We start from the raw sequence: 15852 nt of genomic DNA on the forward strand, positions 1-15852 counted from the left end.
TATATATGTATGAAATCATTTTTTCTCCTACTAAGCAACCTAGGGCTCAAGCGCCGACCTCGCTGGCGCCTCTCCCGCTCCAGCTCGCGACACCGCCGACGCCTTCCTCGCTCACGACCCTCAGCCTGCGCTAGCCCGCCGGCGAACCCTCTCGTCAGATCTCTCTGCTTTCTGCGACCTTCTGGCCCGATTGCTCCCTTCATGCGTCTCTCCCCTCTCGCCAGCGAATCCGCCGGACCGCCCCTCTTAGTTGCGTGAACCCTTGCCGTCGCTTCTCCCGCTGGCGCCGCTCCTCTAATGTGAGTCATTGCTTATAGTGAGTACTTAGTGCGAAAAGTTCATTTTAAGAAAGTTTGAGTACGAATTTGCTTTTCTTAGTGGAGCGATGGTACAATTTATTAGAGAATCTTGGAAAATTCTTCACTTTGCGGGTTCTAATATTTTATCTTATTTATCTTTGTTTCAACTGTTTTCATTCTTTTCTTCTTTTTTTTATAGGAGTCTTGAGTTTTTCTATCATTGCATAATTCGTTTTTTTGAATAAATCTCTCTTCCGGGTCATCCATCACCCGGAGAAGAGAATAATTGGAAAGGACGAGATATACAATGTTGAAGATAAAAAGAGAAAAAAATGCGGAGAACTTTTGTAAAGTAAACTTCACACGATAGTTCAAGAGCATCGTCCGAACAAGATCGGATTTCAAATTACCTGCAAACATATCCACAACTAATAACCTACGAAAACAACCCACAACCAGATATTCAAGTATGCGTGTTTGTTTCGTGGTCAAGAGCACTCTCAAAAGAATATATTCATTTGTTTAATTGCACATTAATCTTAATCTTTTATCATTAAAATTTTTATAGAAAGTTTAAAATTTTAGGGTCATTCGATGAGCATTGATTTTATTTTTTCTTACAGATATCCCAAACAAGCATCAATCCAATAAGAAAGCATGAAAACAAAACAATAACAAATTAAAAATGACAAAACAATCAAAATAATAAAAACAGATCGGTGACGCTGGACCAACAACTTATCCCAGGAAAGCAGTAAAAGTGGTCGGACTCTGCATAAATATGTTCTGTTCTAATTCTATATAAGAGATTAATTCAGAATTAAGATACGAGGCACGGGTTGCTGCTTCTAGTCCCCTTCATATGATTTGAAGTGTCATCCGCCTCGGAACCCGTGTTCGTACCTTATTTCTGATACAGTCTCGATCCTAAGATTTTATAAAATACATGATAAATGAAAAATAAAGGACTCCACTTACAGAAAATATCAGCACAGTTTTTCTCATGCAATGCATATGAACCATTCCTGACGGGGGGAACTTATAGCAACACCTATAAGTAATGACTAGTATATAAATCATAATATTGCTCCCCTTTTTTATTAAACCAGTGTGCGTGCGTATTTAGATATGAGATTGATACGTATATTGAGCCATTCTATTGTTTTGGAAAATTAACTAATTCATTGTGAGATCGATACACAAGCTCAAAAAAATATATTACTTGATCGACACGTATATTTATGCGATTGCCGATATTTCATAATATTTCATATACAACAAAAGCCTACTCTATGAAATATTAAATAATTATATGGATTTTTGTATCTCATCGGATACTACAAATGGTTTATGACAAACTAAACTCACTTGGCGGCACTCGTAAAACATCTATTAAATTAGGAAGCATTTTTATAGGAAGCACATATTGAAACAACCTTTTAAATCTCAAAAATTGCTATGACAATAGCGTCGATATTAATATTATTAGGTTTCTCAAAAAATAATATTATTGAAATAAATACATCAAACAATGACATATGGGCAGCTTTAATGCAAGAAGGATCTTCAATTTGTTTTTCAACTAGAAATTAGGAATTAGAGTGCGCAACTCTTCAAAATATCATAGAGAACTTATCATTACATAAGCAATCTATAAGTAGGGACAATATATCTTTGGTTCTGAATTCATCATCAAAAATTCAAAAAAGATCATAAGTGCTTACAATAACTAAAAACTCAGTTCTTATCGACTCCATATCAATAATTTTATCTTTAAATGCTCTTGTGATTCAATTTTCACATTAAATATAAAGTAGAAAAATTGATTGTTGTTGCTAATGCTTTGTTTAAACTTTTGAAGGATAAACAAAAGGTAGAACCATCACAATTATATTTAGTGTACTATTCATTCAAAAGCTTTTTACAAAAATAATAGATGTTTAAGTCATAATTGACTTATGTCATAAATTGGAGAAATGTGACCTTTCGTCTAGAAAGTACCAATGAAAAGATAGTTTATTATACTTAAAAAATAAAATATGCACCGATAAAGCATTGTAATTAAAGACATTGTTTTAACAACGCACCTAACACTTTTAGTAAGTCACGATGATAATTTGAAAACTCAAAAGAGTGTAGCTATCAATTTTTATTGGTCCATGCGTGCAAAAGTGCATAAAAATTTTTTAGTAAATATTTACTTGCCAAGAAATTAAAGAAATTAAATCAACATTGGTTTGGGAGAACATTTCTATAAATTTCATAACAATGTTACCCAACTTTAACCGTGGCCTTATACATTAAACGTCCCCAATTATGGTCAAAATATTTAATTTGGGCAGAATTATGTTACAACACTAATTATCATTTAAAAAATTAAATGTCTCCCTATCAAGCTTTATATGGTCGATCAACTACCACTGTTATTTAAAAAATTAAATGTCTCCCTATCAAGCTTTATATGGTCGATCAACTACCACTGTTTCTTTCTATATGCATTGTAGCACAAAAATTGAAAATGATGACGTGGCTCTTATAGATCACAACAATTTACTCAAGATGCTTCAACAAAATATAGTGAAAGCTCAACATAAAATAAAAATAATGACAAATCACCATACACTTGATGTAACATTCGCTAAAAATGTTTGGGTTATGGTCAAAATATAAACAGATTGCCAAATTTCGCTTGTCAATAAACACAACAAGTAAGCTAAGAAATTTTTTGATCCTCTTTTACATTTCAATTGTTATCAACCCGGTGATATGTCATTTGGCTTTACCATAAGAATGTTAAATTTATCCAATATTTCACATCATATTTTCAAACTTTGTAAAAGAGATACGACAATAAAAGGGGAGAATCGCCACTCCTTTGCTTCCAAAGTCAATCTCTCAATTTGTTAGCAGTCATTTTAGTTTCAAGATAGCTTCACAAAAAAATGAATAAAAATACCACATGTGATTACATGATAGACTGCATCAAATGAAAAATCACTTGGGAGGATTTCCATTATTATGTAAATTATATTCATCCCTGTACCTTGAAAATAAAGTTGTTTTTTATGATAACAGGGATGCTAAAAACTCACTTATAATCCTTCATCCATAAATAATAAAAGTTATGAGTCATGAATTAAGGCACGTTTGGGGTAGATTTCTTCGTGCGGTCCCCCCGCCTCCCCCAAAAAAAAAACTACTCCGTTTGGGGAAACAATTTGATTGCAGCGGAACGTGGGCCGCCGGATCCCTCCCATAGTCTGCTTTTATTACTAGCTTTCCCTTATTACTTTTATGCGTATGCTTCACCCTGCCTTCACATTTTATGTTCCTTTTTCATTCTCTGCAAATTTTTGCACTCTCTGATCCCAATCCTCAATTGATAATGACAAGATTGTTTTAGCCGTACTCAATGAACGCTTCCCTTAACTCGTCATTCTCGCTGCCTCCGATTCCTCCTCTGCATCCGTAATTTGAAACTCATTTGGGAAAGAGAAATTTGACTATGTATGCATCGTAATACTTGATAATGGAGAAATATGACCATTGATTTTTATTCTTTAAGATAAGTGATCAAAGTTTGTTTCTAAACAAAAATTTATTGAGAAGGGATTATCAAATTTATAAACACCTTAACCAAGTCTCAAGTTGTTAATATCGACACAAAAAATCCTTAATTAAATACAGTTTGATAACCTCAATTCAATATACTTGCTATATCCCTTAAATCAAATCTAAACAATCAACACTCATTTAGAAACTTCAATCAATATCCAACGATCCTATTCACTTCACTCCAACACCAATCATTAAGCCATTCACTAACCCAATTACGATCAAACAACATAAATTTCATCAAATTATAAATGCTACATTTTTCTTCTCTTTAAACCGTAAATTTTTACTTTTGAAGTATCAAAATTGCGATTATGATTGTTATGTTATAAATAATATTACTAAAAATGGATAAAATAATTATTTATCCAGAAACAGTTGCCGCACAGCTGTTTTCAATTAGCTGAAACAAACAACCAACCAGTTATGATTGTTATGTTATAAATAATATTACTAAAAAGGGATAAAATAATTATTTATCCAGAAACAGTTGTCGCACAACTGTTTTCAATTAGCTGAAACAAACAACCAACCAGCTTCCCCGCAACAGCTTCTCCGCAGTGCAGCTACAGCTGAAAAGCTAAAAAGCTGCAACTGCCCCAAACAGACTTTTAATAAGATGGAGAAGGAAGCATATGAATGTACACTAACTAGAGAAAATATAAAAGGCATTCAAGAAACTCATAATAGTAAGAAAAGAGTGCAAACCAATTTTTCTAAATGATTATGTACAATAGAATATGTATAGACATCATTACAAGAATGATAATGTTCAAGAAAATTATTAGCTTTTTTGTGTTCAGTTGTTAACTAAATAACAAAACCACTATTAGGTGAGCAAATATAAATATATAAAAATCATGGTAACATGATTCTTGAGGATATAAGAAATCTCCTTTAATTTCCCCTTCTCCTCTTCTCTTGGAGTTTGTATCGACTCAAAATATATTTCTTTTATTCGCGCTCAAGCTGTGCCTTAGTTAGAGTGTGAATCTCTTCGACTACTACCAAAAGTCATGCTAGGGGGCACAACACTCGAGCTCATCGATGCACTCTTTTAAGCTGCTCATCCAATTCATCAATCAAATGTGATCATATTCATAATTTTGCACTAACCTAACAAATCTATGGGAAAGGTGGACATATGATGGCCTCGTGTTGGTATTGTCAAGGACACAACACACATCACAAGCTCTGTCTGTGTACTCAACAAGTAACACTTGATAATGGATAATCCTTCCCATCACACAAAATAATCTTCTTCCTACCATTTGATATGATAAATTTTTGCACTCTCAATCATATTGTTAATTCATCACATAAACTTTTATCAATCAATTGATTTTTCATTGATAATCCTTATTGTGTTTTCTTTGATGGTATCAATTATTACATCAGACATTTCAATTTAGACAAAGATCTTATCGTGTGACCATCACATAACAAACTCTACATCATCAACATTCCTCCATAATTCAAACCATCAACTCAATGCTTAGCTTTGCTTACTACAATGATTACAACACAACTCTAACCTAGATGTTTGAGACACCTCAATACTACAACACTCTTTGCTTTAGCTAAAAAATAATATGTATTTCCATACTTTCCCATTCTAAATGTACTTAATGTTATAAATCAAAGAGTCAACCAACACGTCCGTTTATTGTTCTCTCAGATATATGTGGGTCGTTGCCTACTAGTTCAATTCGTGGTTATAGATATTATGTTTTGTTTATAAATAATTATTCTCGTTTTTGTTGGGTCTATCCACTGTGGCTTAAATATGAAATTATTATAAAAAAATTTTCACTTCAAAACTCTTATTGAATGATAATTTAACTTATACTTTAAAAGACTTTGAACTGATGGTGAAGGTGAAAGTAAGGTGAAAACACTTACTTTCAAAATCTTCTATCTTAATTAAACACAATTTTCCAACATACTTAGCTCTAAACACTAGAACAAAACAATATAGCTGAAATGTGATTGAATGTAAACATTGACACCTCATAGAAATGGTCTGAACTCTTCTTCTTAACTTACTCATCCACATTCCATATGGATATATGCTTTCTTCGTAACTATATACATCATTAACAAACTACCTTCTCTGAACACCAACATGTTCTCCTCATATAAGCTTATATATTCCAAGCCTCTAACTACGATTACTTTTGAACTTTCAACTACTAGTGTTTTCCATGGCTAAGTCTTTACTCCACCAATAAATTTTATCTCAGATCATGTAGCCATGTATTCTCATGCTATAACCCAAAAAGTATGCTAGAGTTATTAAACGATCTCTACTAAAGAGTATGTCTCTTGTTCCTTCTTCTAACGAAGTCCACTTTATTTACAAAACATTCACACGCAATTAGCACCAAAATCTCAACCCTCCTAATCACCTCCTACCGCCCTTGTCCTAGCTTCAGCAATGCGCCCCTTCCATGCTAATCTCACATAATTGAATCTCATCCATTTTTTTAATCCTCTTATTCATAAATTTTCTTTTTTAACCTTTCTCAACCAACCAACTATTTGCTCCCCCTTCCTCATTTATGAGCTAACCAAATATCCTATGGTCACACACTTATGCATGGAACACCTCAAAGCTAAGGTTATATTAGACCTCTTTCATAAGAATACCACATAATTGACTCTCAAACCTTTCTCTAATCCACTTGCTCACCAATCTGCATCATTTAGCTTTCTCAACCAACTAACTATTTGCCTCACCAGTTCCTCTCCACTCCTCTCCCTCATTCCCAAGCCAACCAAAATTCTTATGGTCATGCGCTCATGCATGAAACACCTCAAAGCTAAGGTTATATTAGACCTTTTCATCCCACCACTAAGTTTGAATTTGTCAGTCATACAATTGCTGCTAAAAGACAAATAACATCTTTTCATGTCTCAAGAGCTTTAGGTGCTCCAAGCTCAAGGTACCCGCGAACTTGTTCCATCTTTCCCAGCTCAAATTGTTCTTAGTTGCAAATGCACTTATACGAAAAAGTAATACTTGAATGTCCCTTTTACCTATAATAAAGACAAATTGGTAGTGTAAAACTATAACAAAAGAAACACACCTGATTGCACCTAAACATTTAATATAATTGCCAGAATATCTGCCATTAGTGTCCTCCTGATAGTCATTATAGGACGTCTAACGAGATGTCTCTAATGCCTTCCTTTACGGCTAGGGCTATAAAAAAAGCTCGTTGTTCGCGAATAGCTTATGTTCAGCTCTTTAAGTAGCTTGTGATCAGCTCGTTCTTTAATTAAACGAGCTGAACACAAACATATTTTTTAGGCTCGAATTATAAACAAGGTAAACACGAACAACCCTTTGTTCGCTCGTGTTCAACTCGTTTTAACTTGAAGTAAAGAAATTACACACACAAACACACATACATACATTATTTATAAATTAATATATTATATATATTTATGTCTAAGTTTATAACATCTATTGTGGTCATGTAGTTCTGTGCCTTATATTACACAGAGTTGGTGCAGGTTCGAATGCAACATCCAACTTCTATTATATTAATTTTATCGAGCCAATTTAAAGCCGAACATGAGCCGAACACAACAACAACAACAAAACCTTAATCCTACTACGTGTGGTTGGCTACATGAATCCTTTTTCTCCATTGTGTCCTATTTAGTGTCATATTTTCATTTAATTTTAATAAATTAAGATCATTTTTTATACAATAAGCCCAAGTTTTCTTAGGTCTACCTCTGCCTTTCTTAACATAAGTCATATCTAAAACATCAACTGCCCTAATCAGATCATCAGATGGTCGACGCTTAATGTGACCAAACCATCTAAGACGACTTTCTCTAATTTTGTCCCCTATCACGGATATAACAACCCTATCACGGATATAACCATTTCGCATTTTGTCTTTAAGTGTAAAGCCACTCATCCACCTAATCATTCTCATCTCGGCAACAGTTAACTTAATATTATGCTTCTATTTTAAAGGCCATCATTCAACGCCATAGAGCATTGCAGGTCTCACCACCGTCTTATAAAATTTTCCTTTCAGTCTAAGCGAAACCTTTCTACACACAGAAGGCCCAAAACATTTCTCCACTTCAACCAATCAACTTGAATTCTACTATTAACATCCCCATCTATATCACCATCGCTTTGAACAAAAGACCCGAGATATCTAAATCGTTCACACCTTTTAATAGTTTGATCACCTAAAGTTACATTTTTGTCACTATAGTTATTACTACTAAAATTACATTCCATGTATTCAGTTTTAGTTCTACTCAAATGAAGACCTTTAGACTCTAATGAGCAGAGCACGAATAAAAAATTGTTCACGAGTCAATTCCGAACACTTCTACTCAAATGAAGACCTTTAGACTCTAATGAGCCGAGCACGAATAAGAATATTGTTCACGAGCCAATTCCGAACACGAGTCGATTTAGAACACGAGCAATTTCAAACGAGTCAAACTTGAGCCAAGCTTGAGCTCGCTCAAGCTTGACTCGTTTACAACCCTATTTATGACTACCTAAATCAAGCATTGTACATGAAACAACCATAAAGCTTATAAGATATTGAACTATTAATTCATCTTTGTCTCATCAAGAAAGCTATCTATGATATATTTCAAGCACCATGTTAATTGTTCGCCACCTTTAGAAGCCACTCACTCTCAAAATCCATCACAACACTACAAATTGATTTTCATCACTCTACCAACAATGTACTACTATTATATACCTTCTTTTATACTTGAACGATCTTCTACTCGTAGATAATGGACAAATAATTCTAACCCAAATTCTCAACTCTCCACAAAAAAATTCAACCTAAAAAAATTGGGCACCATATCCACATGCATTAGCCTTTGCGTTACAAAAATATTTCTATGGTCTTCAGATAAATCAAACAAAGTATGCACTCAACATTCACAATTGCTTGACTATACTAGATTGCAAACCACTCCTTACCTCATGCCCACCAAACAACCTTTTACCTTCCATTCCATTTAAGTGTTATATATACAGCTAATGCTCGAAGTGAACAATTTAGAACATAATAGCCTAATCTTTAAGCCGAATGGATTATGACATATTTTGGTTAACTCGACTCGATTATGTAGCTCAATTTAAATATAGAAGATAATCATATAAATCTTCGAGCTCGCCGCCTCTCTGTCATGATGTCCTAACCTTTTGGACCCATATCACATTTCTTCCTTGTTTGAAGGAGAAGCCGAACGCTGAAGCATCCACAACTTTTGTGCTTCAAAAGGACCGAGAAGCCTAGAAGTTCGGTGAAGTATCCCCGAGTCTCCTAGAAGTCGCCATGAAGTTATTTACAAATTTTTTCACCAATCGGAGAATCTACTATGCCTATGGTAATTCTTTATGTAAAATCGATTGATTTGATAGTTTCTTTGTGTTCATTTTGAATTTTATCGGGGAAAATTTTCTATGATCTTTAAAATTCTTTAGGACATTTTATATTGCAGATATTTCTATTTTTCTTTTTTAAACGGTTTTAGCGAGGAACACATTCATGTTTAGATATTGCCAATCGAACCATTTAGTATATAATATTAGTGTTAAATAGAATAATTTATTTTACTAAATAATAAAAAATAAATATTCTTATATTCGATGCCTAAGGTCTCATCCCATGAGTTCTAGTTGAGATAAATTTAAGTTTTAACTGTCATCTTAAAGGAGTAATTTTACCATTTTAGGAGCAGAAAGAAAACACAATATTTAAGAGATAACAGCAACAATTTAACTTCAATTACAATCAAAAGAACACTGAATCAAACAGACCCCTAGGTGTTTGATTCATATGGATTAAACTGAAACTATATGCTTTATTCATTTTGCTATTTGTCGAGTTATAGATTGTAGAGACATATTATATCACAGATTTCTCATGACTCTATGCTTGAGTGGCTGCATTATGATTTTGATTTGTTGCAGATATCTTGGTTGTTTACCCTTTAATTTTTATATTGCACCTTATTGATTCTATAGAATATTATTTTGGAGGTTCATGTTTTGTTGCTTCTTCGGCTTATTCCATTCATCTTTGTACCAAACCGATAATGTTTTCCATTTATTTGTTTTCATCTCTCGCTGGTTTAGTCGTTCATCTTCACATTGCAAATCAATGAAGAAGAAAGAAAAAAAAAGAGTTGCTATTATTTTGTGCATGCTTAGTTCATTTTGATTAACCTAGTGATGGTTTTTGTCATTAAAAAAATGAATCTAGCCAGCTAAATCATTTAGTGGCACTTTATATGTTAAGTGAAGGAGCAAATTCTTTTTTTTTCCTTGAAACTCTTAATGTTTACCATAAAATTTTCACATCTATAAGCTTCATATATGTTCACCTCCTAAAAAAATACTACAAAGATGATTAGAGAAACAAAAATAAATTTAATAGTGAAAATAAACCTTCTATATTTGCAGTCTGCAGAACTTAGTTTCTTCATGCTTCATGTGGTATTTGCCGCATATATTTAATTTATTAAAATATTATAAATGAATTCTGACTATACTATGAATAGAAATAAACCCAGAATTTAAGAATATTTGGCTATTTTCTTTTGCTCATAATGACTTATGTATGATAATACAATCCAAAAATTTAGTCATATTTGATCCCTAAGTTACTCTGATTATACTCGTCTAGATCTACGGCATTAATGTTCGGACGAGCTACCATTTAATACTAATCATGTAGAAAATTTATTTATCTTTTTTTTTTCTTTCTTGCATATTAATTTGCTGCTAACCATCTTCTATCTCTCTCCTTTCTCTCTCTCTCATGTGTATAAATATATTGGTATGAATCTTGGCTATTTTTTTAAACGGTGCACCCATTGTATGAAGCTCCCATCATTTTTAGGGTTTATTTAGGGATTGGCTTGTGCAATGATCCCCTTGCACTATAGGGATGACATTTTGTTACTCAAACTCGTTACCTCCGTATTATAATGGATGCATTACTTAATTTATTTTTTTCATCACATAACTCCAATGCTTTGGTTAGTATTCTTCTGAGCCTAGAAATTTTCTATGTAATTATTAATGGAGGATGTATGCATAGTTATATGATATTCTAGAAGTTATTACTAAACATTGTGTTGGTGTAAAAATTGATACATGTAAGAGTGCATGATCGCATAATTGCTAAAGATGAGAAAGCATATTGTTTTTTCGAGAATGATTTTTATTATGTACTTAAATGGATTAATGGAATGTTTGTTTGATGAATATAGATTTAAGAAAGTTTTTCATTGAAAAGAAATTAAAATGTTGGCTATGAGAATTTATAATGTCTAATACTAATTAAGTGGGGTGTTTTAATAGAAAGATTTAGAGTTTAGATTCACTAATATATTTTTGGTTTATATCTTTTAATTTGATCAATTCAAAAACAACAACAACAAACCTTTATGCAACTAAGTGGGGTTGGTTGGATGGATCCTTTGCTCCTTTGTGCTTATTGAGTGTCATATTTTTATTTAATTCTAATAAATTAAGATCATTTTTTATACAATATGCCTAAGTCTTTTTTAGGTCTACCTCTGCCTTTACTAATACAATTAAATCTAAAACATATACTCTTCTAATCAGATCATCAGATGGTCCATGTTTAATGTGACCAAGCCATCTCAGATGACTCTCTAATCTTTTTTGCCTCCGGAGCTGCACCAACCCTTTCATGGGAACATTTATTTCACATTTTGTTTCTAAGTGTCAAGCCACTCATCCACCTAAGCATTCTCATCTCAACAACACTTAACTTAGTTTTATGCTTTTCTTTTAAAAGCTAACATTCTGTGCCATAAAACATTACACATCTGACCGCTATCTTATAAAATTTTCCTTTAAGGGTTTGGTTGGGGCAGTTGCAGCTTATCCTGATAAATTGACTGACTGTTTGGTTTGAGCGTTTGGAAAACAGTTGATTGACAGCTGTTTGTGGATAAATGATAATTCTGCCCCTGAAATGAATAAGTTGTTTGGTTTGTGCGGTTCGAAAATAACTGATTTGCAGCAGTTTGTGTATAAATGGCCATTTTGGTCTCGCGCAATGGTGCTGTCTGCAACAATAATGTAATGGGAACACATTCAACATTCTAAAATCCAAAAAAACAATACATAACAGTTCAAAGGAAAAAAAATATACTTCTCACTCAAGAGTGAGTATCTAGGAACCTACTTAAAAAAACAAAAAACTGAACAAACTTACAACTAAAATTATGATAATATTCATTTTAAAATGTAGAAGGGGCATGTCTGAAGCAACGTTGTCTAGCTGGGATGCCGTCGAATCCCGAGGAACCAAAAAATTCAATAATCAAAGCTGTTAATTAAAAAAAATTCATTTATTTGATGATTATTTACTGATTTATTTTTTGTATTCATTGTTATTATAAATAGTCAAACACAAGTAAAAATCTTTTGCTTAAAAAAAAAAGCTTATTTACATTAGACTCCAAATGTCAATGAACAGAGATCAACGGAGCCTTAATTTGTTCATAATCAGTACGTTTCCACAAAAATGTTAGTTGGTAACATTGTTGATAACAGCATCACAAGATCAATAATCATGCAGATAGTTAAGCTTTTTATGGCCAATAAAACTTAGATAATATTTAACAAATGTACCGCGCGCGCGCGCGCACACACACACGTAATTTTACAAAATTAGGGGCTATCTATCTAGAAAAAACAGCTAAATAAAAAAACAAGAGAAATTATCATACAGGGATTGCTTCATAAAAGATGCGAGCTCCGCAATAAAAAATTCATGGTGTATTGTGATCAGCATCACCCAATTTTCTCTCTAAATTTATAGCTTCATAAGATACCATCAGTTCATTTAGCCTTTGCAGCCTCTAAAACAGGAGAATTTCGTCCAATACTCAGTTGCATCAAATTCCATTTCGTCTAATAATATACATAAAATCCGCTAAACATTCATCGACAACCAAGTTATTGAAGTTTTGTGGACACACACAAAACTTCTTCATGCAATCAGACCAACTAATTCAATAAATTGTCAATACATTTAATGGCCATAGACTTGATTTTTTGTTTGTTTTTATGTATTTAGACCAATAATAAAGCAGCTAAGCACAAACATAAGTTTTTAGCTGTCCAACGAAATTTAACATCATTAATGGTTTGATTAATAGAGTCAAACAAGGCTCAACTCATTCATATTCACTCATTTCCACCTTTAAATATGAGTTTTTTCTAATAGTGGGTTTACAATGACCATAGTCCTGCCATAAAATTGTCAAACAAACAAAATAATTGGAAGAACACTAAAGACAAACAAATTCAATGGGGTATACATACTATTCTCTCCATTTTCCTTTTATGCTCTTCATTCATTCTGCAGTAATATTTTCTGCAGTAATATCTTCTCCAAGCTTCTTCCTGGAACCTTCTACTTGAACCAGCTCTTGCATTTCTCCTTGTTGACAGGGGCTCTGACTTGTTCAGCTTTCAGAACAAAAAAATAGAATAAGGAGGGTTAATTTTGTTACAAGAAACATGATAATTCCAACAAAAAGTACATTATACTATCAACTAAGAAACTCATATATTATATATTGCAGCATGCAGTTGGGAAATTATAGAGCTTGAAATTTTTTCATTCAAATTGTAATAACAGTTTTGTCATTGTATTGGCCAAATCTGAATAAGCACCAGTCGTCTTGTTCATGATCCTATGTCTTGAGACCGACTCATATTGAAATGACAACATTCATCCATGTTTACTCAGATGTATGGGAGAGAGAGAGATTAAAATTGTATTCATTTACAGAGGAATGTGCTAATGAATTTGTACATTTTTATAGATTGGGTCACATATTACTGGTGTGATGAAATAGTCATACAAAATTTTTTAATTGGCTATGAAAATACACCATACATACTAGGCTCATAAATTAAGAACACTCTTATATCTAAGCCCGCCATTCCCATCTCCTTCATCTTCTTTCTTTATATGAAAATTGTCCAAAATATAAGAAGAGAAAATAATAAATTCATTTTTCAAGAGTTAACGACTTAAAGCAACATGCCGTTTAACATTAGCAGTAAAAGAAAATAAGGAATGAAGCAGGATCAAAAGTCAAATTACCTCAGTATGATCCAGCTAACACTCCTTCGGAGCTGATAGACATACAATGTTTAGGACAACAAATCCTGCCAAAATTCCCTTGATATGAATTGGGAGATAAATTTTACAGTAAACAGACATATTTAATCAACTTTTGTATAGCTTTTTTTCAAAATAACATAATTCAAACAATTTAAGTTAAATTCTAGATGAAACTGAAAGCATTCACTTGCCACTGGATTTCAACAACTACCATGAGCAAAATAGCTAATGAAACTTTAGAATGAGCTATGTGGTGCTGAAATTAGTGCATTTAGCATAACCAGTATTTTCCAATTTCAGAAAAATCATACACCTAACTTTCATAGATGAAGCCAATTATAAATGGTTTGGCATGTTTTGTGTACACACACACACACACACACACACAGATATATATATATATATATATATAGCTCTAGAGATTACAACTGAACAAATACCATTAAAAAACCAGAATCTTAGCAATGCTCTATAGCGTCAAAAATCCATAAAATAATTCTGGCACATAGACTATTGATCTCCCACTCTTCCAACATTTCTGAAACCCTGTGAAACATCCTGAGCCTCAAGCATACGCTACCATTTACATACAATCACACATAATTCAGAATTGCAGAAACCAACGACAAAGAATTGCTTAGAAAAAAAAATAAAAAGTAAAAAAAAGGTATATCTGTAAATGGAATGAAGAAGCAAATCGAGAAGGGGATATTGCGTGATCATAGAAAGTGGATGTGCTAGAAGAAGAGGTAGTGAAATCGGATCGGGAATGGAAGTAAGGTTTGCTACCATGGAGGACAGATTTTCTTCCATTGAAAGTCGAATGGAGGATGAATTTGAGAGCATAGGAAAAATGCGGAAGATGATGAAAAAGCTCTTGGAGATGCAATCCAAGGCCGCGCCGACTACTCCTGTTGCATACCCTATCCAAGGGTTGATCAACTAATCCTTACCCAGGTCAAAAGAGAAGGAGATTGAGCAAGAAGACAATGAAGAAGACATCATCTATCTACAAGAGTGTCCCCCCAGGACTCCGAGAGGCGGGGGAGTGGAGACTTCTAATGGAGGGGAATGAGCTGAAAATTGGAGTAGAGATGGTGTTAAGGGGTGCGAAAGAGCACGATGGAGGAATGAGGGAATCAAGAGTGGGATAGCTTATGATCAAATGAAGGAGTTCCACCCTAAATACGGGGGGAGATACCAGAGGAAGAGGAGGTTTGCGTGGAGATAGAAGGGTCAGAAAATTGAAAATATCAATATTTGAAAGGGAAGATGAACATAGGTGGATGTATCAGGTGGAGTGATACTTTGCAATCAATGGGCTGATGGAGAAGAACTCATGACAGTGGGATTATGCTTGGAGGGAAAGACTTCAGCGTGGTTTTAGTGAATCGAAGCAAGATATCTGATGCACTTAGGGGTGTAAACGAGGTGAACACGAGCGAGCCAAGGCTCAGCTCGTTTATATTTCGAGCTCAAAAAGTGTGTTCGTGTTCGACTCGTTTGCCGTTTTGTTTAGAAGCCCGAACAGGAGCCGTTCACGAATAAAGAGTCGTTTTGACAACCCTAATCATGTAATCCTAAGATGTGAAGGATTGGGGTAAGATTTAAAAATTATTGTTTATATTAAAACATCATTTGAATCTAATTTAATAATTTTTATTCTATTTTCTTAATTAATATTTTTAATTGATTATAAATCTTTGTAGCCTTTTTAGTTAATTAAAATTTTTAAAAATACTACTCATCAAATA

General features: G+C 33.4%; 1 protein-coding gene across 1 annotated transcript in view; it reads left to right on the plus strand.

The window, feature by feature from the left end:
• Positions 1 to 18: 18 nt before the first annotated feature.
• Positions 19 to 15852, plus strand: part of LOC110039281 (bifunctional riboflavin kinase/FMN phosphatase) — a gene marked incomplete in the record, with an annotated part of 27435 nt that continues 11601 nt past the window's right edge. The window contains 1 exon segment of the mRNA XM_020744289.1: positions 19 to 299.

The sequence above is a fragment of the Phalaenopsis equestris genome, unplaced genomic scaffold (genome assembly GCF_001263595.1).
Source record: "Phalaenopsis equestris unplaced genomic scaffold, ASM126359v1 Scaffold000002, whole genome shotgun sequence".
Taxonomy (NCBI): Eukaryota; Viridiplantae; Streptophyta; class Magnoliopsida; order Asparagales; family Orchidaceae; genus Phalaenopsis; species Phalaenopsis equestris.